The sequence below is a fragment of the Peromyscus maniculatus genome, chromosome X (genome assembly GCF_049852395.1).
Source record: "Peromyscus maniculatus bairdii isolate BWxNUB_F1_BW_parent chromosome X, HU_Pman_BW_mat_3.1, whole genome shotgun sequence".
NCBI classification, from domain to species: domain Eukaryota; kingdom Metazoa; phylum Chordata; class Mammalia; order Rodentia; family Cricetidae; genus Peromyscus; species Peromyscus maniculatus.
This window is the reverse complement of record NC_134875.1, coordinates 61,346,764-61,366,237: the sequence shown is the minus strand read 5'-3', so window position 1 is coordinate 61,366,237 and position 19,474 is coordinate 61,346,764. Positions and strand designations below refer to the sequence as shown.

The 19,474-nt window shown below is 36.6% G+C and overlaps 1 protein-coding gene and 1 long non-coding RNA gene across 5 annotated transcripts in view; one reads left to right on the top strand and one right to left on the bottom strand.

Moving 5' to 3' along the window:
• LOC143270875 (uncharacterized) overlaps positions 1-6,326 on the bottom strand; it is a 198,678-nt gene extending 192,352 nt beyond the window's left edge. Inside the window, exon 1 of the long non-coding RNA XR_013048093.1 lies at positions 5,924-6,326. This is a non-coding gene — a long non-coding RNA (uncharacterized LOC143270875). The remainder of the gene's footprint in view (positions 1-5,923) is intronic.
• Diaph2 (diaphanous related formin 2) overlaps positions 1-19,474 on the top strand; it is a 748,266-nt gene that overhangs the window by 633,396 nt on the left and 95,396 nt on the right. The gene's annotated exons all lie outside the window — the stretch shown is intronic.

Sequence of the window (19,474 nt, the reverse complement as noted above, 5' to 3'; positions counted from 1 at the left end):
CTATCCCTATTCTCCTCCCTCTTGATCTAACAAACTTTTGAAAAATTATTCATTATATTTCTTTCATATTGTCATATGTATTTTTTTTTTGTTTTTTTGTTTTTCGAGACAGCGTTTCTCTGTGTAGCTTTGCGCCTTTCCTGGAACTCACTTGGTAGCCCAGGCTGGCCTTGAACTCACAGAGATCCGCCTGGCTCTGCCTCCCGAGTGCTGGGATTAAAGGAGTGCGCCACCACCGCCTGGCTGTCATATGTATTTTATATGTAACAAAAGTGTTATTTCAGCCAGGCAGTGGTGGCTCACACCTTTAATCCCAGCACTCGGGAGGCAGATTCAGGTAGATCGCTGTGATTTTGAGGCCAGCCTGGTCTACAGACCAAGATCCAGGACACCAACAAAACACCATAAAGAAACCCTGTCTCAAGAAAAAAGAAAGAGTGTTATTTCACTTTAATTTTTGTCATTATTTTTTATTTAACATAGATTGCTCTGAATTAGGGTTTTTTTAAAGATGTATTTTATGTTATTTTATGCACATGGGTATTTTGTCTGCAGGTATATCTGTATGCCATGTACATGCAGTGCCTGTGGAGGCCAGAAGAGGGCATAGGATTCCCTAGGACTGGAGTCAACAGAAGGTTGTGAGCCACCATCTGGGTGCTGGGAACCAAACCCAGATCTTCTGGAAGAGCAGCCAGTGCTCCTAATCACTGAGTCTTCTCTCCAGCCCCTCAAATAGTTTTTTAAATAATAATTATTTATTTGTAAAAGGAACCATGATTCAGAGGTACATATCTTTTTTAGGTTTTATTTAACACTAAAATATTAGTTAGTACTCTTTAGGTATCTATGTGATTGATTGTATGCTGAAAGTATATCCAGGTGGCAGATCACTAAACCAGGACACATATATCTGTTTTTCATAACTGTGGCAACTGAAACAAATTGACAGTACAGTTGTCCTCATTAAATATACAAGAAACCCTGAGAGGGCAATGAAAATAAATGGTTCAACCAGGAAAATATCAAGTTTATGATAGTAAACAGGTGCCAATTATTAGCAAAATCCATAGAATGTCAGTATATAATAAAAAGGAAATCATATACTTTTGTTTAACTCTTGATTTTATTACTTTCAGCTTTACAATTTTATTAAGAAGTTAATATTCATTTCTAACGTTTTGAATTAATTAGATCTTCATGAAACCATACCCTTCCTGAGTTGAGATTTTAAAATCTATTCCATTAAACATCAGTTGGTTTTATTTCCAGGTGGCATCTATTAGGACAAACATCATGAAAAGGCCACTGACCAGAATGTTGATTCCCTGGCTGACACCTGGGAGAAAAACAAACTTATGTTTAATGGAGTAGACTGTCTAAACCCCTGTTTTGAGAAGAGTGCACATTCATGAATATGTATTCATTGCTGAATTCAATAGAGTCTAATAGTGAAGGACATCCGTATCATAGAAAGTAGCACCTATTCATTAACTTATTACTTTCCAAAGAAATAAACAGAAATGCAGCTGGAGTTGGATCATCAGCAATAACCAGTTCATTCCTTTACTACATAATGTATTCAGCCCAACTGCATGATAAGCAGTGAGATGAAAATATGTATTATTTGTGCTTTGCTTTACTTAAATTTTATTTATATTATATCAGCTGAACCATGAACTAATTTTATAATATACTACTTGTGATTTTATCTTGATTCTCTCTTTTTTTGGTTATTGAGACCTGGCCGCACTACGTAGCTGAGGCTGAGTTGTAACTTGCAATATACTTCTGGTTAGCCTTGATCCACTCAGTTCAGAGACTGTAAACATGTACCATCATAATCAGCATAGTTTCATTGCGTGTTCTGGGGTACAGTGTTGTATCTGTTTACTTATTTACACATTTCAAAGGAGTTTTCAATTTTTTTCTTCTTTTCCACCATAGTACATTATCCCTGTCAAATTAATACTAATCCGTGATATAAGTGATTTGGTTGCTGTTTTAAACTGGATTGAGCAGTTACACAACATGACTTTTTATGATAATTGAATGCCAAGAGTTTTGATGACTTAGTCACATTACCAAGTTTCCTTTCTTTCTGTGAAATATATGCTATATGCCCCTTAATACTGAATTCATGGTAACTAATGACATGTATACTTTGGAAGAATACATAGAATTTGGAAAGAAATTTATTCTATAAATTCATATTTCTAGCATCCATTCATTTGACACTCCATGTCTATTCTGTGGTGTACATTAATCAGCATATAAAAGATGTATTATACATGACCCCTATTTTCTGAATATGTTTTTTTAAAATACATTCTCTATTTTTGAAGTGACTTTTATATAAAGACAAAAGCCATGAGGATAGGCATGTTTTGTCACATATATTACACGTGTACACACTATATGAATAATATATACTTTCACTATATTCAAATAAATGCAAACTTTAAAGAACTTCATGAATATAAAAGAACCAGAAATAGGTGTTTTCTTAAAGTGAGTGCAAATAACTAGTATAATACTTAAATATTTCCTCTCTTAACATGTATGAGGGTTATGCATTCAAGATTTATATGTATGAGAGAAAATATGTATTTATAGTTCTGATTATTTAAGCTTTCTTCTGTAGATGCTCATCCCTTCAGGTGTGGTCCATAGTAATGTGATTGTTTTTACCTATTGTTACTCAACTATTGTGATATTTTGGAAATATTGTTGATTTTATGTAGAGAAATATAACCTTGATTTTGTAACTAATCCATTCAGAACTCATTAATTGGACAGTAGCACTAGTGAGTGTACATTTAATGGCAAACAAAGATAGACTATTTGGAGATAATGCAGCATAATGAAGATTTAAGACTATGTTTTTAAAAAAAAAAAATCCAAGCAACATACTCAACTCCAATGTGTGTGACATATTCAGGTTAAGAAGAGAACAGAACAGCAGAATGTATTCCCAGGCCATGATAGCTGTTATTCACAGAAGGGATATACTTGTTCTAGTTCAGAAAGCCTTCCAAATATATTCTTTACTAAAGAATTCACATTCTAATGCTGAGTACAGAATCATGGATGATGTATTCTAAAACAGAGGCAGTATTGGTATTCCAACATCCCAAGGGCACAAAAATGCATAGAGTATTTAACTATTGTAGAAAATAGAGGTATTTTGAGGAAAATTTTGTTTTCCTCTGATTTTTCTCACCATTACCCATCACTAAGGACTCTGCCTTCTAAAGACAGATATAGGGTAAGGCAGTAGTGACACATGCATTTGAGAGGCAGAGGCAGGCAGATCTTTGAGTTCAATGCCAGCCTGGTCTACAGAGTAAGTTACAGGACAGCAAGGGCTACACAGAGAAACTCGGTCTCAAAAAAACAAAAAACAACCCAAAACAGTGGAGTCTATGACAAAATTACCTTTAAAATGAGTGTGAAAGTACAGTCACACATTTAGATTCTGTAGTCTATGTGGTGATATTGTGTTCCCCAATATATTGTACACCCTAACAAACTTATCTGGGGTCAGAGAACAGAACAGCCACTAGATATAGAAGCCAGAAAATGGTGGCACACACACCTTTAATCCTAGCATTCCAAAGACAGAGATCCTGAGTTCAAAGCCACACTGGAAACAGCCAGGCATGGTGCCACATGCCTTTTATCCCAGGAAATGATGGCCGGAAGCAGAAAGGTATATAAGGCATGAGGACCAGGAACTAGAGCCTGGTTAAGTTTTTAGGCTTTTGAGCAGCAGTTCAGCTGAGATTCATTCTGGATGAGGACTCAGAGGCTTCCAGTCTGAGGAAACAGGATCAGCTGAGGAATTGACATGGTGAGGTTAGCTGTGGCTGGTTCTGTCTCTTTGATCTTTCAGCGTTCACCCCAATACCTGACTCCAGGTTTGTTTTTATTAATAAGACCTTTTAAGATTCCTGTTATATGTCTATGACGGAGATAACTTTAAAATGAGTGTGAAAATACAGTTACACATTTAGATTCTAGTTGAGTTTGTTGTTAACTAGCCCTGCTCATATCCTACCCACAATAAGCCTAGGAGAAAAGTTATCCATATGCAAGTCTGTTCCTTCTTTTATGAGTTTACCTGTGTCTTACACAGCAAATGACATCTTTGTCTTTGCTGCTCACGTTCAGTGCCCTAAAAACAGTTGAGTTAGAGCTTCCACTAAAGAAAAAAGGAAGGAAGTTAGGCTCTAAGGCATCTTGGGTTTGGTAGACAGGCAGGTGTCTTATGTAAAGCATCTCATTGCATCAGTACAATGTGTCAGAGCATAGGTTTTATCTTCTCTAGTTTAGAGCTGAAGGAAGGGAGGCTTAAAGAAGTTAAGTAGCTTGTCCAAGGTCATACCGAGTGAATAATTGAATTGGAATCTGAACACTAGTTTGTCTGATTTCAAACAACATGCTATTTCCTTACATTATTGCCTTTCAATTGGGGAGAGAAAAATTATGGGATTGCTCATAGTTTCTTTGGTGATATGATCAGCACAGTTTTAATCAGCTTTTTAGTTCTTGCCACAAACAAGACTGGTAATACCACTGTATTTTTTAAGTGACTGATTAATTGGTAGAAATATTCATTGAAATTCTTTTAAGACTTTTCAAATTATAGAGTTGAAAATTCATGCTATGTTCCAAGCATTAATGATCCTGAACCATCTCTTGCAGGTAGATATAAATCCTTTTTTAAAAATCTTTGATGAAAAAAAAAAACATTCTAGGCTTTTTCATAGTCATTTGCCTCATTGCTGAAAAGGCTTTCAGACAGGTGTTTGGCCATTGTTAGGTCCAGTGACACAATGCTCAATTTCAATGACACAAACCCATAAGACAATAATCCCTATCAAACTTCGGATTATAAATATAACCTTGCAAGGGTCTCTGGAAATTCCTATAATTTTGCACTTCTGTAGCAATGATCATTGTGTCAGTCCTAGGAGAGACCACAAAAAAGATTGGTCTATAGCAGTGGCATTCCTTTTAAGTTTTAAATCACAGATCTCTACCTTAAATGGAAATGAATGGGATATTGGGAACTGACATAATTTTTAAAAATTATGCCAGATGTTTTCATAAGGCTTTCAGTGAAAACACCTGATCATATTTTGTCCTGAATTGTAATTGTTTGCTTATTTGTCCTTCTAACAAGACTGAGTGATGACAATACAAGAATTGCATATAACTCATCACAATCTGTTTCGTGTTTAGCATAATGCCTAACGCACAGAGAAGTGATCAATACTTATCTACTGAGTGAATGAATTAATTCCTCTAATTGATTCTGCTTAGACAGGGTCTTCTACTTCCCCATAAATGGGTCATCATATTTCCCCCACTTGGAGTGCTCTTTCTGTCTCTTCTCCATTTACACAAGTGCAGTCAGTTCCTGCTGGCATAATTAGTTACACATGAATCCTGCTCTGATTCCTCTATCGTGGCTAAAGTAGCCACTATAGCCATGTCCTCTTTGAATCCTATGGGCTATCCCACACATTATAGCCATTTTGTACATGCTGTTTCATATTGTTTGGCAGTTCTTTATCCTTTAGGGGGGGCAGGGCTTGAATCCCAACCATTGTGAAAAGTGTCTCTATTTTATACTATTTTCTCTTCCCTTCATAATGATTTATATGTAGAATACACAAGGAGATGACACACTGGCCTATAGATGGACCAATCCTTGCCAAAATCTAAATAGTTAGAAAACAACCCTAATAAGAATAAATAAAAGTTTTGGAACATAGCCACACTCATCCATTACATATTATTTATGGCAGAGTTGAACAGTTATGACAGAAACCCTGTATCCTTTAAAACCCAAAACATTTACTGCAAGATAAAAATGTTTGTCAACTCCTGGAAGAGATGATCAGTGAGTACTTACTACTTAAATAGTATAATTATTCTTCTAATGCCAGGGACCAGCCTCAGCAGTTTCGAGGGTCTCGAAGGGCAGGGATGTCTGGCAGGCACAAGAAAAGACTGGGATGCAGGAGTTGGTGAAAGCTGACAAGTCTTGTCACATCTGGAGATGTGTGTTTTCTCCGCCTTCTCCCAATCTGACTCAACCCCAGTCTTTTATTGTAATAATACAAGGAAATAGGAGGTGAGAAAATTCAACAGGCGATTGAGTTCTCCACAATAGTTTTAAAAGTCTTTTTGGAAATCAGCAAAGTGTACCTGTGCCCCTTGATTGCACATAGAAGTTCCCAGAAAGAGAGCCAAAGCATACCAGCTTATTCTTTTGCAGGTTAATAATTATCAGACCATCTGAGGTAATCATCCCAGAGGCCATCTACTTGCAGTTTCTCAGAAAGCACATAAATACAAGCAATGGTTTAAAGTACCAGACTGCCAGCTTCCTCTCAACTTAAGTCCTTCTTCATCACTCTGTAACTCGTCAAGTTATCTTCTGACTAGTTCTGGACAACTCTTGTCTTTTATCCTATCTATATGTCACTCCATCTACAGTTTTCTCCCTCCAGCCTTCTGGGTTTTTCCCATGACCTGCAGAACAGCTTTAACTCCTGCCATTGTCACAATCTCAATATCATTTCTAATTTCATGGAAACCACTGCAGGAGAAAGAAAATCATAAAGAACAAATAGAGTAGGAGGATTACAAGCACCAGTAACAGTTGGATGGGTGAGAACATGACATGCGTATGCCATCAATTCTGCCCTCAGGACACAAGGGTTGTTTTCTCACTGGCCCACAGAAGGCAGGCTTAGTAGAATATGTGGTGGGGCGGGCCTGGAGGGATTGATGTCCTCATTCTCCAGTACCTCCAGCACAGATTCCACTGGCAATATGTCAGGCTTTTCATATGCCGGCTCTGGCATTCTAAGAAACAGTACACACTGAAAACACTGGTAATTATATTGTTTTACCTAATAAAAGAAAAGTAATAATGATGGGACCTTTGGAACACAGAATACCCTCATCTTCTAGTTGGTGAAGTATAAAAATTTTCGGTTTCTCATTCTCTCTGGTGAATAGCCCTTAGCAATATGAAACCTTATCAACATATGCAAAAACCTCTTTCTACAGAGAGGCTAAAGAACCAAGTAGACGGTTGTCATTCAGGGATGGACTAGATAACCTCTAGTATTATATGGCCCAATGATTGCTTGAATCTCCTCTATATTTAAACTTGCTTTATTAAGACTGAGCAATTTGATTTGTGAAAATGAAATCATCTTAGCCCTAACATCTCCTTGAATCTCCTTGCCTGGACCTCCCCCTACCCTCCATTTTTAACTTAATCTAGTTCTTTTAATTAAATATGAGATAATTAAAGTTCACAGAGTTTAAACCCAGCTGGTTTGATTTAGTGATAAAAATCTGTGGTTTGTCAGCTTTTCAAGACATAATCCTAGCTTCAGCTTTATCTGACAGGTAGTCAGCCTCACAAGTCTGAGGATGAAAACCAGAGCGTCTCATCTTTTCAGGCATGACTTGCTATTTATCTTCTGAAGCATAATTTACAACTGCTGTATCAAAAGTGGGTAGGACAAAATAAGAAGTAAAGCCCCTCTTTTGCATTGACACAATTAATTCATTTTGTACGTAGTTGTCAGTAACTAGGCCTCAAGGTGTACAGGTATATTTCAAATGGGGGAAAATCCCCCAAACGTAGCAGCATATTGATTAATGTAAATTTTTCCTTTAGTCACTGAATATGTAAAGTATGTAAATTTAGTCCTGCTGTCAAAAGGTAGCTCTGTGCCATTAGTTTGTGCAGTAGACAAGGCCTGCTGCATCGTGTACTGCAGTTTCAGAGACGTAATGCTAATGACAGCTTGAGCAATTGCCTTAATGAGCCAGAAAGGTGTTCTTTTTTATTTGTATTTAGCTACTTAGAGTCATCTGAAATAGAGATCATCTGTAGATATTGCAGGTTTTTTTTTTTAAGAGGCATGGGCTATCTTACTGATGTCTTTCTCCAAACATGTTAAGAATGAACCATCAATCAGGTATTATTGGCCAAGAAAATGGCTTGTTGTCAATCCTGTATAGCACAATGCTGTCTTGAAGTGCAAGTGCAGATTTTAATTACCATGCTAGCTAAGTACATTCAGTTGTCAGGTTGCATCTCTAGGTCATTTTGAGAAATACTGTAATGTTTCCCAAATTAATTAATTACACAGTAGCACTACTTCTGTAAACCTATGGGAACAACATGCCCATTAAAAGAAAAAGAAAAAGAAGAAAGGAAGGAAGGAAGGAAGAAGGAAAAATACCAAACACATATCACCAGGAAAATATTTTTAAAGCATCATATATACATCGTATGTAAAGTTTAGTTCTTCTGGAGCTTTATTGTGTGTTATTGGAAACCAGCACATTAATACTACTATTTAAGACAAATCTCCTATCATCTAGATCTTCCCTTAAAAGTGAAATGTCCATATTCGCTCATTAATCTGATTGTGTCTAGACATAAATTACATCACATTAATGTTAATATTGATGAAGTCATGTTCATATTTTGGTTAAATTAACAGAATACTTTTGTGTGTTGGGCCATGGTGTTTGGTTAATGACCAGCTGTAGTTATGTGTTTCGCAGGAAGTTAAGAGGAGTAGTTGTTTAGTGTTCATGGGGGAAGAGTAAAAAATCACACTGAAGCCACTTCTCCAGCCAGCATTCTCATAACAAACTGGCAAAGTTCAGCTTGGGCTTGTGTTAGCAAATAGCAAAGGTATAGGTACACACTAAAAATCCTTTCTGCTACCATTGTGTGCACCTTACCTAATCTAAATTGAATTTATGTCTCCTGGGTCTGAGGGTTGAAATTCTGAATTTCAACCAATATTTAAGGGCTTAATAGTGCTTTTGTACAGAACTTCTATGAGATATGACTTCAAAAATCCCTGAGTTATAGAATTATTTTTTCCATTGAATAGGAAGATATTACTTACTACTTAAGTAATATTACTTTTTAAAAATATCTTTTTCAGATTACATAATCCATTGTATTGGGGGGAAGTTATGCAAGTGAATTAGCTCTATAGTTTTCAGTACGTGAATTAGATAATTAAATAATATTATTAAATTGAAATATATACAGAATTATTTCCCTAACAGTTTCTTATTGGATTCTTACATTGATTTTTGCATGTGTGACCACTGAAGTAAAGTGTGAGATTACTTGAGAATTTAAATTTAATGACTATGTAATGTCTACTTTTCTAAGTACAGATCTTAGTGAAGTTTGCAATGAACAAAGTTACAGTAAAGAGCACCTCCTCTCAATTGTATCATAAAGGACAAAATCTCAGCTCTCTGGGCGTAAGTCAGTGAATGAGATATGCAAGGGAGAGTCTCTTCTAATAAGTTATTCATTTGTGCACTTTCCCAAAGTTAAGTTAGATTCGAACTTTCTTGTGAGCTTGATCATTTCATGAATGAGTTTTGCAGTACTGTTATATGTAAATAAAGATGCCTTCAAAATCACAATGTTCATACCCTCAACACATTCAACTCTTAATTTTTGTGACTAGGAAAGCCCATAATTAGATTCTCCCCATTGTGGACATGGTCATTACAATGTCCAATTATTTGTCAAAATCCCAAAGAATGTGTCATTCTACTATATCTTTGAATCTCTTTATTATGTAAGTTTGTTTGTTAATCTCTAAGACATTACTTCATTTCTCCACAACTCTATTTTCAAGCTGATAAAGCCAAAATTTGCTAAATTCATGTCTTTGCATATAGGTATACTTGAAATCACCTAATTTTGAATTGCAGTTCTTAGAGTTAACTCTGAGAAATGTAATCATGAAAAGGATATTTTGAATAATACTGAATAAATTAGTAGAAACACAGTTAATTTTTCAATGTATCCCAAAATAGTATACTTGAAAAGTTGTGCTTTGCTAATTTAATTTTAAACCTTTTCCATTTTCTGAGTAAGAAGTAAGCTTCTCCATATATTAGGCAAGACAGATGAAAAGCCAGTTCCATTAATTCATACATAATTTAGTGCTGTGGGAAACAAAAGAGATAAATAAATTGTTAGCTCCTTCCTGTGATGTCTTATATTTTTTTCAGGTTTTCTTTCATTGTTGTTTAAAAACTTATTTATTGTTAAGCATGTGAGTTTTTGCCTGAATGTATGTGTATGTACCACATGCTTGCCTGATTTCCATGGAAAGGAGGGCATTGGTTTTAAACTTACATATGTGTGATGGGAACTGAACACAGGTCCTCTGCAAAAGCAGAAAGTACTTTTATTTACTGAGCCTCAGCCCCTCCACATTTTGTATTTGTTTTATTACATCTTTAGTTTGGTTAGATGCCATAGAATAATACTATATTGTTTTTTAACAACAGCTGGTTACCCATAATTCCATAACTGGCAGTTCAATTTCAGAGATCAATCATTTTTTTTTAAACAAAGGATTAGAAAGAGAGGCGCTTTGGCCTACAGACTCATTTTTAAGTTTTTTTCCGGGGATTGGTTGTACAGGAAGAAAGTAGTTTACCTTTTCTTGTTTACTAAAAATATCAGGAATTATGCATATATTCCTTTTGAAACAGGAGTGAACCTTGGGTCATAGTCATCTTTTTCTAGCAAATGCTAAAGTCCTTTTTGCCTGCCTACTGCTCTAGGGACTTTCAACTCTTTGTGGGCACCAGAGAATTACAACAGGCAGAGGAGCAAAGCCAGAAGAGCATCCCTTTACCTTCCTACTATTAAAGTATTGCTTTCCCAGATAACTGAAACTAAACCCAAGCCCCAGGTGGGGAAAAAAGATTAGGGAGTCATTTTGCTTCCTTGTATGGCTTCAGAGATCACAGCAAAGGAGAAGATGAAGAAACTTGGCACCTAGTCCAGAATTGCTCATGACTGCTAGACTTTGATCTAATCTCTTCACAGCACATCATCAACATTCAGTGTATATTCAGTTTGAAAGCAAAATACTAGCTGGATTTCTTTAAAATTGTGCCCTTCATTTGTTTCCCTTGCATGTTCCTTGCAATTAACTTTGTGAGCCATGGGCAAGTTAGTTAACCTCTTTGGGCCTCAAAGGCCTCATCTATAAAATGAGTTGTTTAGAATAGATGATCTTTATGAGCCCTTCCATTGCGGAACATTCTATTCTGTGAAACCTCAGGGCTGTAAACTGAGAGTAGGAGCCAAATTTTTAATCAGTTTTTTTTTAAATCTCCCTGCAGGGTCTAATGTAACTTTGAGTGTACTACCTTCCTCTTACAATGTGAAGTAGAAAATATATATTTCTAAGACAGCTCTAATATGTTCAAAACCAAACTAGATAGTAGACATTTAGTTTGGAAGTTTGGACTCAGTTGGCTTAGTATATGTGTTATATGAACTTGCTTGTTTAAAAAGCAATACATGTGGGAAATGAATCACTGGAAATAGATTGTGCAATTCTACTTAGGGAAATAATCAGTTAATAATTGGCTTGGAAGAGTTGTGGGTTGTAATATGTTACCCATCAGAATATATTGAATTTCTGATCCCTTGTTTCTATGATTATGAGTTTTTTGGGGGTTTTGGTGTTGTTGATGTTGCTGTTGTTGTTTGCAAAAGATTATCATATGGAATAGGGTCATTGCAGATGTACTCAAGTTAAAGTGTGTTCATACCGGATCAAGATTGACCTTAAATCCTTATAAGAAACCTTTGTGAAACACAGGGACACAAAGACACATAGGAGTAATGTGATAAGACTGTACAAGCAGAGACTAGAGTGATACATGCAGGAACCAAGTAATCCCAAGTGTTACTGTCAGCAGAAGAAACTACAAAAATGGAATGAGCTCTGCTTAGAGTTCCCAGAAAGAAGCAATCTTGCCAGCTATTATGTGGTGATATTTTATTTGTGCTGTAATAAAACTTATCTGGGGATCAGAGGACAGAACTAGCCACTAGATTAGACATAGAGGTCAGGCAGTGGTGGCACACACCCTTAATCCTAGCACTGGGGAGACAGAGATCGTCTGGAATCTCTGTAAGTTCAAGGCCACACTGGAAACAGAGCCAGACTGTGGTGACACACACCTTTAATCCTAGGATTTGAGATCTCTTGTCTTTGCTTGGGAAGGCCACACGCCTTTAACCCTAGGAAGTGATTGCAGGAAGCAGAAAGATATATAAGGTGTGAGGACCAGGAACTAGAAGCTTTTTAGCAGCAGTTCAGCAGAAACACTTTTGGGTGAGGATTCAGAGGCTTCCATTCTAAGGAAACAGGATAGGCTGAGGAGTTGGCGAGGTGAGGTTGGCTGTGGCTTCTTCTGTTTCACTGATCTTTCGGCTTTCACCCCAATATATGGTTTGATGTTTTTTATTATAAGACCGTCTAAGATTTGTGTTACACTATTATTTCAAAATTCTTTCCTCAAGAGCTGTGAATAAATAGACTCCTGCTGTGAGTCACTTTCATCTGTGTATTGAATTTAGGCAGAAAGAGACCTTTGGAATAACTCACAATTCTGTAAGAGATTAGGAACTATCTCACAAGAGCTGTCTAATCAAGTTGAGGCAGAAGCAGGAGGATTCCAACCTTAAGACCTGTCTGGGCTTTATTGCAAGGCTTGTCTTAAAACAAGAAAAGAACACTGTTCAACCAGAACTAGACTCATAGTTTTTGCTGTGCCACCTTTTACCCAGCATATCATATCCAAAGAATAAGCTGTATAAATACTTCCTTAGTTATCTTCCATTTGTTGCCTTTTTCTACTTTATGCACATTCTTCTTTGTTCCTTCTCATTAACCATTTATAAAAATAATTCCAAAAACCTTTTAGCTTAAATCTATGTATTTCAGAAAATATACAATGAGTAAATTAGTTTAATCCATTTACTTGCCATTGATAGTAGCATCTCTCTGACTTTCTACCTGTGAAAAATCCAATCCATATTTCTACCATGTATGTATATTGTAACGTAGCTTATGGTTGAGTATTTACTAGTTGGTTTAACTATGAAGGACTGATTATGAGAATCGACAACTTAATTCACAACTTAAACTGATTATAAGTACAGCCTTAGCCACTCCCCATCACTTGATGAAATCAAGACAATCTATATTCCAGATCTTTACCACAGAATTTCTACTTAACAGTGTTTGGCATAATTTATTCTCTTGCCTGTTCTTTCAAGGGATGTTACTGCTTTGAACTCATTTTTAAAGGAATGTTTATAAATGTAATTGGCGAAAGTCTGGTGGCATTGGCCAATGAGAAGAATTGCTGCCAGCTTGAGGAAAGAAATATAAAGCACTATAGCATACTAGAAACTGCAGACATCCTCACAAAAGTGATGGATTAATGAGTTCACACAGCATTATGAAAGCTAGTTCTAGTTTGCTTAAACCAGTCTCGCCTTATAGCATTCTCAATCTTTTTAAACAGCTAGAATATAATAACATTTTAAAAATTAAAGTATTTCCAATAACCAAGAACTTGATATGAAATGAGTAACATTAAGCACAAAACAATTGAAGCTTGAAATACAGAAGCAGGAAAGAATTTTAAACAGCCCCAATGAATAAGAATGCAACACTTTTGTGTTCCTTCCCAGGCAGTAGTAATCAGACCCAGAGGTTAGCAGGGAGAGATTTCAGAGTGATAATAGTTGCCAGCACTATTTCCCTCCTGTGACTTTCACTCACAAAGGTGAAGCTTTTATTTGAAGATTTGATTTTGTGCAGCTGCAGAAAATAAGGGGAAGAATTTGGCCAAACAACTAGACCCTCTGGAATGAGCACAAAAGAGAGAGAGAGGGTGAGTAAAGAGAAAGACAGACACTGGGAGAAATAGAGATAGAAAAGGAGAAGGAAAGGAGATCCAAAACAGGTTTGCCTTACCAATGACAAATCAAAGCTGAAAGTTTGCCTTGCCCGTTGTCATTCATTGCCATTCATATTTGGAAAGCAGACTGCTGTGATAATTGATTTGATGGTCCAGCTTGAGTGGAAGCACTTCTGGGCATAGCAGGCCTCAGAGATGCCAAAAAAGAGAAAAGGTGGGAATGAAATAATGCACTACTTTCTCCTCAGAGGTATGTGGCCCAGTTTTTCAGAAGAGAAAAACATGCATGGAGGTTGGGGGCGTGGAAGGGGGAAACAACCTAAAGAACTTGGTAATAAATACAAAAATGACCATATAGCTCCAGTCAGATAAAAATAGGCATTCAAACCGAAACAAAGAGTGGACAGATTTTACTGACAGGCGAATAATAGCGGAGCATGGTGGAAATAATCTGATTTCTAACAGAGTCTGTCTGGGGGAGGACCTTTTTCACTCTTCTTTTGTATAGGAACAAAAGTGATTCCTTTTCTAAGAAGCCTTTTAATTTTCTAAGCGTTTCCTACTAGATTAATAGTTCAGAAGTAGAAAAAGAAAACAGTCATTGAGACTGAAACGCTATATATGTGCTGGGACGATTTAAAGGTGGTGGAATGTATTTCCTTAAAGCACTAGGTGAAAGTGGAGCCTCCTTGGGTTTGTGAGGCAGGGGTGCTGCTCTCTTCCACTGCTTCCTGTTCACATGAATAAAGTGCCAGTAATCGGGAAGGGAAGTTTGTTTGTGTGTTTGTGTTGAATTCACTGGCTGACCTTTTCATCACAACTGCCAATTGGATTGTGTGCCCTGTCATTCCATTTAAGGGCCTAAACAAAACCAGCAAAGGACAGGCTGTCAAAACACCAATTTTAATCAGAACCTCTTTGTCTTTTGAATGAAATGTAGTTATTTAAGTTCAAAAATAACTCAATCTTTTTGTTTGGTTCGCTTTCTTTTTGCTCACATCTACCTTCATTTCTCCTTTCCCTCTTCTCTCACCTGTTTAGCCGTCTCTACTTATACCTACAGACAAAGCTTTGTTTGGCCTCATGGAGTCAGACTGAACCTATTTTATACATATGAACCCATTATGAAAATTGAAATATTCTAACATCACATCACATTACAATTTCTGTTCTGGTAAGGTTCTCAACTACAGTGAGATTTACGGATTTAAAACTGAACAGTTATTTAGAGAGAGAGATCCAGAGAAAGAGTACCCTCAAATGTATGATTTGCTTTAAAATAACTTATTTGAAATTAACATGGAAAGAAAAGTGTTACCTATGTCACTATACTGTATGGCAGTATTTCTCGGTGTCCATCACAAAAATCAGTAAAGGATTATCTGGTGAGCTACTAAAATTAAAAATCTTAGACTGCACCCAAGATAGATCGAGTAAATTGCAGTATAAAGCAAAAAGGAGTTTATATTTTAACAAGCATCTCAGCTCATTCTTCAAATACCACTGAACTTTGAATATCAGTGATATAATGGTTAAAGAGCAATATTTAACTAGACAAACTAGATTCTGATCCATTTTTCAACATCACTAGTTGTTGGAAGTTAGGCAAATTACCCATTTTCATTTAAACTTGCCTTCCTCATGCATATAATGTATATAAGAATGTTTATCTAATTGAGTTATTCTGAAAATTAAATCAGATAATGAAGATAAATAACTTAGCGCAGTAGCTGGTGATTATAATACCAATACATAGCCAATATTATTGATATTGTTTTTCTTATGATTTACAAATAGGTTATTTTCTGTGATAGTTCATATTGCTTCCACATAAAGTATATATTAGAGTCTAATTCAATATTCTTTTAATCTGGACAGTATTCTTTCATGCCTTGATGAATGCATAAAATTAAAAATCATGTTTATCACATTACCTTACACAATGGGGAAACAAACCTGTCTTAGATTAAAACAATAGCACATGCTTAGTAGCACAGAGTAGAATACCCATTAATATGAGCTGTATGTAATACAATAAGATATGCACATTATTCATAGGTGACTATGTAATTAAAGAGCATGAAGGAATGGAGTTGATGAGCAAGGAGGAAAATGCCTAGGATGTCAAAATGATATTGTAAATACCAAAGATAATTCAGTGTGACTAGCCGTAGCACCTGTCTCACACCCAAAGGTAATTCATCAAATATTAACCTGTCTGACTCAGCAGAGCCTTAGACTCTGTCCTTGTAGCCTAGAATGGAGAAAAGATTGCTAGATTTGCAATTCTTAAAACATCCAAGTCTGTCATTTCCTACTTCTGTTGCCCAAGTCAAACCTCTTGTCTTCAGTGTCCTCTTTTATAAGCTGAGAATTCTCTTATTTCTTCTATTTTTCATCCTTGAAGTGAGAAGAAATGGAACAATGTGTATAGGCAACCTTATAAAGTTGGCATCATACAAACAAGTGGAGTTTTGTTGAAAGCATATCACCTCTTCCCTGGAATTGCATTCTCATTTTCCTAAGAAGTTAAAATAAATAGATGAAAAGAGAAGTCTCCACTGATGTGCCTGGCTGGTTTTTGCTTGAGGTGACCAGATTACATTGATGCATTTTTATACAGCTTTTGTTGACTGTTCCTTACTCCAGCTTTGTGGCTTTGAAGCTTCAATTCCCCAATCAATGTCTGAACTTCTGAAGCTTGAAATTTGTCATTTACCATTGACTTACATGTAAATTTTAGTCAAAACCCAGTGTTCTTTAAACATCTCAGGGCAAATTTTCAGCATGGCCTCATTTTTACTGATACAGTTACATATTTGTAAGTGCAAATTGCCACTTTTGTCCTCAAGAGAGCAGAGAATAGTCATTGCACCTGCCATGAGGTAATTGAAGGTGCAAGAAACCATTTCTACAAACCAAATTCTATAGAAGGGTCCCTTCCTTCTGCAGTACCTCTCCTCTCAGGTCCTCTGTGTACAGGAAGAAACAAGAAAGAATACTCTAAGTAAGCTCTGAATAGAGATCAGCATCTCTTTTCAAGAAAAATAAACTGCATCTGATTTGTACTTCTTTTCTAAAAGAAAAGAAAAAGAAAGGAAGTACCCAAGTTACCCTGAGTAATTTAAGACAAAATTGTTGACGGAAATGGCAGCGTTTTTCACAAATCTTCCTTCATTTCCAGTTACATGCTTCTTAATGTAGACAAATGAGTAGCTTTGACTAATGAGAAACAGCTTTCCAATTATGGAACTCATTTTGCACTGATATAGTTTGTGTTACTGAAATTTAGTCTCTGTTATTACTGTAGACCAAGTGAGTGACTTACGGTTTGAATATGACCTCCCTTGCACCACTGTTCTATGGTTTTTCTTGGAGTCCCGAGATAGAGAAATGATTGGCAAAGTCAGCCTAGAGTTTATCTGTTATTTAGACACTTTGTGTTAGCCAGCTTTATATCACTGTGACAAAATACCTGAGATAAACAACTGTAAAAGACAGAAATAATTATTTGAGTTCACAATTTTGGAGGTTTCAGTCCATGCCACTTGAACCTCTCACTTTGGGTCTGTGATGAAGCAGAGTATCATGACACAAAGTATGTGACAGGAATAGAATTGCTGACCTCTGATAGTGATAAAGCAGACAGAGAAAGGAAGGGGGAGGGGGAGAGAGATAATATGAGGAACGGGGCTCCCAATATGTCTTTCAAGGGCATCCCCCAATGTTGAAGTGATAGAGAGCACTATCTCCTCAAACATCATTTCTTTCACTTTAGATTGTTGCTGGAGGGCTTCTCTCCAGGTTCCCCAAGCCCCGCAGTCCCACAATCCACTTATAAAATAATCACTCAGACGCTTACATCACTTATAAACTGTATGGCCGTGGCAGGCTTCTTGCTAACTGTTCTTTTATCTTAAATTAACCCATTTTTATAAATCTATACCTTGCCACGTGGCTGGTGGCTTCTCAGCGTCTTTACATGCTGCTTGTCCTGGCGGTGGCTGCAGTGTCTCTCCCCTCAGCATTCCGCTTCCCAGAATTCTCCTCTCTCCTTGTCCCACCTACTTCCTGCCTGGCAACTGGCCATCAGTGTTTTATTTAGATATAGAGAAATATCCACAGCATTAGATTTTTAATTATGTGTGTATATGTGTATCTTTGAGATGTCATGTGCCCATGTGTGTATATGTGCAAGGACTTGTGAAGTACAGAGAGGGTGTCAGATCCCCTGGGGCTAGAGTTACAGGTGGCATTGAGCTGCCCAAAATGACTGCTAGGCCCCAAACATATATTCATTGCAGGAACAATACACATTCTTAACCACTGAGCCATCCTCTCCATCTCCTCAAATATTGTTTCTTTATGGTAGAAACGTTTAAAAATCCTTTCTTTGAGTTTTATTTTTAAGTATATTACTATTACCTACAGCCAGCCTATATTTTTTTACTTTATTTCTACTATATAAGTGGAATTATTGCCTTAATCTTTTGTAGTTTCCTGTTATCATATATAAGTATAGTTGATATTTACATGTTGATTATATATCATGTGACTTTGCTGAAGTGTGTGTGTGTGTGTGTGTGTGTGTGTGTGTGAATGGACATAGTAATTTACACATGTGTATACCACCATATTCAACTTTTTATGTGAGTGCTAAGGATTCAAACTCAAGGCCTTATATTTGTATGGCACGTGCTTTATCAACTAAGCTACCTCCCAAACCCTGACTTTTTTTATCAGTACTAGTAGGGTTTTTTTTAAGATTATGTGTCTGATAATGGTCACTATACATTTTCCCCAATTTGAATGCATTCTGTTTATTCTTCTAGTGTAATTGTTTTGGTCTAGCCTTCTGCACTGTGTAGACTAGACTATATGTGGTGGATATGGGCATCTTTGCCTTTTTTCTAATATGAGAAAAGCTTCCAGTTTTCCCCACTCTATATGGTGTTAGGTGAGAGCTTTTCATGTATAGCCTTTTTGTTTTTTTGATGATGAGATGAATTCCTTCTACATATAGTTTTTGAGAGTCTTTGTTGTGAATTTTATCAAAATGCTTTTTCTAGATGTCCATGTAATTTGTATCCATCCTATTAATGGACAGTCTCACATGAATTATTTCATGAGTTTTGCACTGTTTTTATATTCTAGATATGAATTCTTCTTGATCATGGTGCATGATATTTTTAGGACTTAGTATGTAGCTCAGTCGTAGGGACTTTAGAGCCAGTCTATTTAAGCATATATCTTCAAACCTTTCTCTTTCCATGTGGAGAATCCTTGAGTTGGCTGCCTACATCTACTATTGCATGGCAATGCTAGGTTCAGAAAGCCAGCAGCCCCAATTCCTTCCTTTTTATCTTACTCCACCCAGCTATGCCAATTCCCTCAGTGTTCCACCTGAAGTGTGAGACATAATTAACCCCCAGGTAGTAACACAAACAAGTCGGTTGTTGGAGGCCTGTTCTGCTTCTGTCCCTACAGTCTGTTTGATTATTCTCAGCTCTGGTGCCTTCCTTCAGTCTTAGAGCTTACTGATCAACACAGTAAGCTACTGCCCTTCTTTCCTTCACTTTTTAATGTCCAAGATTTGAGCTATAATCATCTGTGTGCTCCATGTTTGACAAGACAGAAACACACCCTT